This window comes from Macaca nemestrina, chromosome 2 (genome assembly GCF_043159975.1).
Source record: "Macaca nemestrina isolate mMacNem1 chromosome 2, mMacNem.hap1, whole genome shotgun sequence".
Taxonomy (NCBI): domain Eukaryota; kingdom Metazoa; phylum Chordata; class Mammalia; order Primates; family Cercopithecidae; genus Macaca; species Macaca nemestrina.
Window position 1 is genome coordinate 89,832,864 of NC_092126.1, and position 6,021 is coordinate 89,838,884.

General features: G+C 39.7%; 1 long non-coding RNA gene across 3 annotated transcripts in view; it reads right to left on the reverse strand.

The window, feature by feature from the left end:
• Positions 1-4,875, reverse strand: part of LOC105489993 (uncharacterized) — an 18,977-nt gene extending 14,102 nt beyond the window's left edge. Inside the window, exons 1-2 of one of the 3 annotated variants that reach the window (XR_011619904.1) lie at positions 4,382-4,875; positions 1,593-1,741 (exon numbers count right to left, since the gene is read on the reverse strand). This is a non-coding gene — a long non-coding RNA (uncharacterized lncRNA). Of the gene's footprint in view, positions 1-1,592; positions 1,742-1,960; positions 2,995-4,381 lie in introns of those variants that run through there. The other 2 variants (XR_011619905.1, XR_011619906.1) reach the window with 2 other exon arrangements.
• Positions 4,876-6,021: the final 1,146 nt, after the last annotated feature.

Below are 6,021 nucleotides of genomic sequence, written 5' to 3' on the forward strand. Positions count from 1 at the left end.
TAGCAGCTGCAGAAAGGCCAAGAGATCTGATCTTTCTGTAAGTAGGTTATGTTTCTGCAGACTCAACAATCCTCTTTGTTATATAAGACCCCTGTCAGGAAAGACCAAAGGGCATCAGTGTAGACCACAATTTCTTCAAAAGTAATATTTACAAGATTTGTTTATGTTGGAGAATCCACTCTAAAGGTTACACTTTTTTTTTTTAAACAGGGTCTCACTTTCTCACCCAGGCTGTAGTACATTGGCACAAACATGGCTCCCCAAGCCTCAGCCTCAAAGGCTCAAGTAATTCTCCCACCTCAGCCTCCCAGGTAGCTGGAACTACAGGCACATGCCGCCGCACCTGGCTAATCTGTGTGTTTCTTGTAGAGATGCGGTTTCACCATGTTGCCCAGGCTGTTCTGACTCCTAAGCTCAAGTGATCTGCCCACTTCAGCCTCCCAAAGTGCTGAGATTACAGGCATGAGCCATCAGGCCCAGCCGGTTACACCTTGATGGTCATGGGCCTAGCAAGATGCAACTACAGGAAAGAAGTGGAGTCTGTCTAAGAAAAGCATCTGGCAAAATTAGCTCCTGTCCAAAAAGCCAGGGTAAAGAGTCTCTTTTGCAGAAATGTTTGAGAGTTTCATCAATTTTCCCAAGAGCCTCTCTTTATCCTTTAATATTCAAATCATTCTCTTTCAAGGGGCCTCTCATGCCACTATCACAGCTGATTTTCTGTTCTTCACTTGTTAACTGGTCTAACTCTGCCAGATTCTCATTTCTCAATGATAAGACTCCCAGCATTGCTTACATGAAATCCTGCATTTTGTGTAAGATTTGCAGTTTCATATTTCAATTTGCCTTGTGTTTGCATTGAAACATCAGATGTTGATACACTGGGTGGGCTGGACAAAAGGATTAAGCAGGAAGGTATGTCTAAGAGCAGATATTTTATAATTAGTCAGTTAATGAGCTAATACTTTCATGCCGCTATATTCTAACAAGTTTGTAACTGCTGTGACTTAGGTAATAAATATTCAATTAATGAGGACCCCTCCTGTACATCAAAACGTTAACAGCAGTGATATCTGAGTAGCAGGATTATGGGTAACAAAAGTAATAAGTGATATTAATTGTTTGCTATGAATGTTAAGCACTTTACAAGCATGACCTCATTCAATGGTCACAGAAACCCCCTGAGAGAGCTATGATTATTTTCCCTCTCTTCAAATGAGGAACGTAAGGTTTAGAGAGGTTAAAAATACTTACCCAAGGTCACATTGTTATGTGGCAGGGCAGGGATTTAACACAGCTTGTCTGACTTCAGAGCCCAGACCCCTAACCTCCCCACTTATTTGTATTTTCTTCTTTAATACAAAGAAAATTTATAACTAGTGCCATAACGGGAGAAAGTGGCTGTTTCTTAAAACCACTGAGCACAACTACCATTTTGTATAGATTTTCAAAGTTATATTTCCCAATCTGTTTATGGTCCATTTCGTAAGTCCCACCTCCAAAGTTTATTTCTCTGGGCCTTTATTAGAACTGGTACTTAAATTTCTTTCTACAAAATGAATATTTTAGTCAAAGATTTTTAGCTACTAGCTTACCTCTGGCTGGAAGCCTATGGCTTTTGTTGTTTTCAAATTTCCTCTTTTGGCAGGAATATGAACTCATCTCTCTCTCCTAAGCTCCTCAAAGCAGAGAGGTTACTTAGAAAGCTGAACTAGAGAGGAAGGGCCAGAAATTGTATTTTATCCTGCAGGGGACAAGAAAGATGTGCATTTTTTCATTTGTAAATATTTGTTCATATTCTTTAATCATTTGTTCAGTAGACACTAAATATTATCTGTATATATTTTTATTCATTTTACATGTTATTAATAATAATGCCTTAACCACATATATGAGACTGCTTAAAAATATACATAAGTAGCCTCGAGAAGCAAACAGGAAACTATAGGAACAGAAGAATTACGGGAGGGAGTGGAGGTGGGAAGTCCTCAGACAGACTTTAGGAATGATGAGGAGATAATGGAAATAACATGGCCCCGAGAGGCAGACTGGGGAGGGCATTACTCCCAGAAGCCCTCTGATGTTTCTCTTTCCCACAACAGTGTTGGCAGCAGCTCTGTGGCAAGGGTGGTTGTGACCAGTACAAAGGGAGCTTGTCTAAGCTATGGTGCCATCAACAATGGAATATCTTGACACATGAGACACTGGGTGGGCTGGATACCATTTGCCAAGAAGAGCAGCCAAACAGCAGAATCCCCAGGGCCTTGCGTGACCCCTTGTGATAGCAACATCAGGACTTACTGGATACTTGTTAGATTTTTCCAGTTTTTCTCCAACAACCCAGCATATCAAAGAATGATATCCTGGACTAAATAAACTCATGGATGAAGAGACTTCAAAAGATAAAATAAAGAATTTCTTGATAGTGTGATATGAACTTAAAAGTACCCCAGGCTGGCGAAGTAGTAGTGAGATATACTTACAGAGTAGGTCTACTCTTTTATATTATTTTCCCTTCTATCTTAGTTTAATTGATTTTTATAGAGCAGAAATTTGAGGCCTTTTTAATATAATTAAACCCATCAGCCTTGTTTATAATAGTTTTCTACTGCTCTAACAAAAATTCGCAGTCCTAAAGCATGCCCCGTGCTAAGTATTAGGCAAAAGACTAGAGGGTCTCATTCAATTCAACAAAGGCTCTAGCCCTGTTGCCCTTCACAATCTGTGTAACAATTCTTTTTCATGTCTTACAACTTTGTATCCTTTTTATAACATCACATCCTCTTTGTTTACAGTATATGGAATGAGGCATGGATCTAAGTTTATTTATCTCCATACCAATAATTAGTATACCTAAGAAAAGGGGTCTACAAACTATGGCTTGTGGAGTTGGTTTGCTGCCTGTTTTTATAAATAAAGTTTTATTGGAACACAGTTACACTCACTTGTTTACATACTGCCTGTGGCTGCTTTCACACTACAAAAGCAAAGCTGAGTAGGTGCAAAGTCAAAAATACTTACTATCTTGCCCTTTACACAAAGTTTGTCTACTCTTACTTAAAAGCATTGATCACATAATTATTCCTTTATCATTTTATCTCATCTCATTTGTTGTTGCTACTGACTACATCAAGAGCTCTCCTTTTCAAGTCACAGTACTAAAGGTACCAGGAAATGTAAATAAAAATTATATACATATATGTGTGTGTTTGTGTGTGTGTGCATGTGTGTGTATACATACATATATAGTGTGTGTGTATTTTAAAGCCAGCCAAACGTTTTCTTTACTGGCTTTTACTATTATATTTTAGGTAAATTATATTAATTAAAATGTTAAAACGTTTTCAAGTTGTAGTTGCGGTGATTTAATATCACTATGATGCACAACAAGCAACTACGATACTCATCGCCATACAATAACAGGCATTTGTTTAGCTTATGCATCCGCTGAGGATTGGCTGAACTAAGAGGGGCCAACTGGGACAGCTCTGGTCCATCAGCCTCCTCCTGAGACCAGCAGGCTAGCCCAAGCGGGTTTTTTTCATTGTGATGGCAGAAACCCACAAACTTTCCTAAGGCCTAGGCTCAGAACTGGCACAATAACATTTCCTTCATCCTGTTGGCTAAAACAAGTCACAAGGTTAGCCTAGATTCAAGAGGCAGGAAACTATACCAAAAAGCGGTGTAGAAAAAGGCAAGACTGCAGGGAGGGATAAAGAGTTGAGGTCAATGATGCAATTTATCACATAAGTGTATATACATAAACACACACAGAGAGTTATGTGTTACTTAACAATGGTGTTCTAAGAAATGCACTGTTAGTCAATTTCATCACTATGTGAACATCATAATGTACTCACACAAACCTAGATGATATAGCCCACTACACAACTAAGCTGTACGGAACAGCCTACTGCTCCTACGTTACAGACCTGTACGACATGTTACCATACTAAATACTATAGGCAGTTGTAACACAGTGCTAAGTTGCATCTAAACATATCTAAACATGGAAAAGGCACAGTAAAAATACAATATAAAAGATAAAATGTGGGCCGGGCATGGTGGCTCATTCCTGTAATCCCAGCACTTTGGGAGGCCAAGGCAGGTGGATCACCTGAGGTCAGGAATTCAAGACCAGCCTGGCCAATATGATGAAACCCCATCTCTACTAAAAATACAAAAATTAGCCAGGTGTGGTGGCAGGCACCTGTAATCCCAGCTAATCGGGAAGCTGAGGCAGGAGAATCACTTGAACCCAGGAGGTGGAGGTTGCAGTGAACCAATATCGTGCCACTGTACTCTAGCCTGGGCAACAAGAGTGAAACTCCATTTCAAAAAAAAAAAAAAGATAAAATATGTCACACATGTATTGGGTACTCACCATAAGTGGAGTTTGGAGGACTAGAAGTTGCTCTGTATGAGTCAGTGAGGGATGAAGAAATGGGAAGCCCTAGGACATCACTGCACACTACTGTAGACTTTATAAACACTGTACACTTAGGCTACACTAAATTTAATTTTAAAAATAGTTTTTGGCCAGGCACAGTAGCTCACACCTGTAATCCCAGCACTTTGGGAGGCTGAGGCAGGTGGATCACCTGAGGTCGGGAGTTTGAGACCAGCCTGACCAACATGGAGAAACCCCATCTCTACTGAAAATACAAAATTACCCAGGCGAGGTGGTGTATGCCTGTAATCCCAGCGACTCGGGAGGCTGAGGCAGGAGAAACGCTTGAACCCGGGAGGCGGAGGTTGCAACAAGCCGAGATCACACCACTGCACTCCAGCCTGGGCAACTGGAGCGAGACTCTGTTTCAAAAAAAAAAAGAAAAATTTTCTTTCTTTAGTAATAAATGAACCATAGCATACTGTAACTTTTTTACTTTATACATTTTTTATTCTTTAAACTTTTTGACTCTTTTATAATGACACTTAGCTTGAAACACACACATTGTATAGCTGCACAAAAATATTTTTATGTCCTTATTCTATAAGCTTTCTTATTTAAAAACTTTAAAATTGTCTTTTCACTTTTGAAATGTTTTTGTTAAAAACAAAGACACAAACACACACATTAACTAAGGCCTACGTAGGGTCAGAATCATCAATATCACTGTCTTCCACCTCCACATTTTGTCCCATTGGAAGGTCTTCAGGGCCAATAGCACCCATGGAGCTAAAATAAAATAAATAAAAACAAGGAGGTTGAATCAGGGTATCTGAATTACCCAACATCAAACAGTTTGGAAGGTGCAGAAGCAGAACTTGAATCCAAGTCTGCTATTTCCAAAGGCTTTTCTCTAGGCCACATTTGGATTATTACGTTTATCTAATATGTTAGAAATACCTAGCTGCCTGCTAAAATTCAATTCCTGTTATACACAGAATAGAATTTTTGTCACCCTTGAATAGAAGTTCAAAAGAATTATTTCCACCAACAAAACGTGAGCAGAATGCCTTCTTCTGGAATGCTTCCTGAAGGAACTGCCTGAAGCTGTTTTACAGGCTTTTATAAGTAGAAGAAGTATACTCTAAAACAACAGAAGCATAAGGTATTATAAATACAGGCCAGATGCAGTGGCTCACGCCTGTAATCCCGGCACTTTGGGAGGCCCAGGCGGGTAGATCACAAGGTCAGAAGATCGAGACCATCCTGGCTAACACGGTGAAATCCTGTCTCTACTAAAAATACAAAACATTAGCCAGGCGTGGTGGCGGGCGCCTGTAGTCCCAGCTACTAGGGAGGCTGAGGCAGGAGAATGGTGTGAACTCGGGAGGTGGAGCTTGCAGTGAATCGAGATTGCGCCACTGCACTCCAGCCAGGGCAACAGAGGGAGACCCCATCTAAAAAAAAAAAAAAGATATTATAAATACATAAACCAGTAACACAGTTGTTTAGTATCAAGTGTTATGTACTATACATAATTGTATGTGCTACACTTTTATATGACTGGCAGTGCAGTTGGTTTTTTAAAAAATATTTACATTCTTATGTAAATAGAGATGAGGTCTCACTATGTT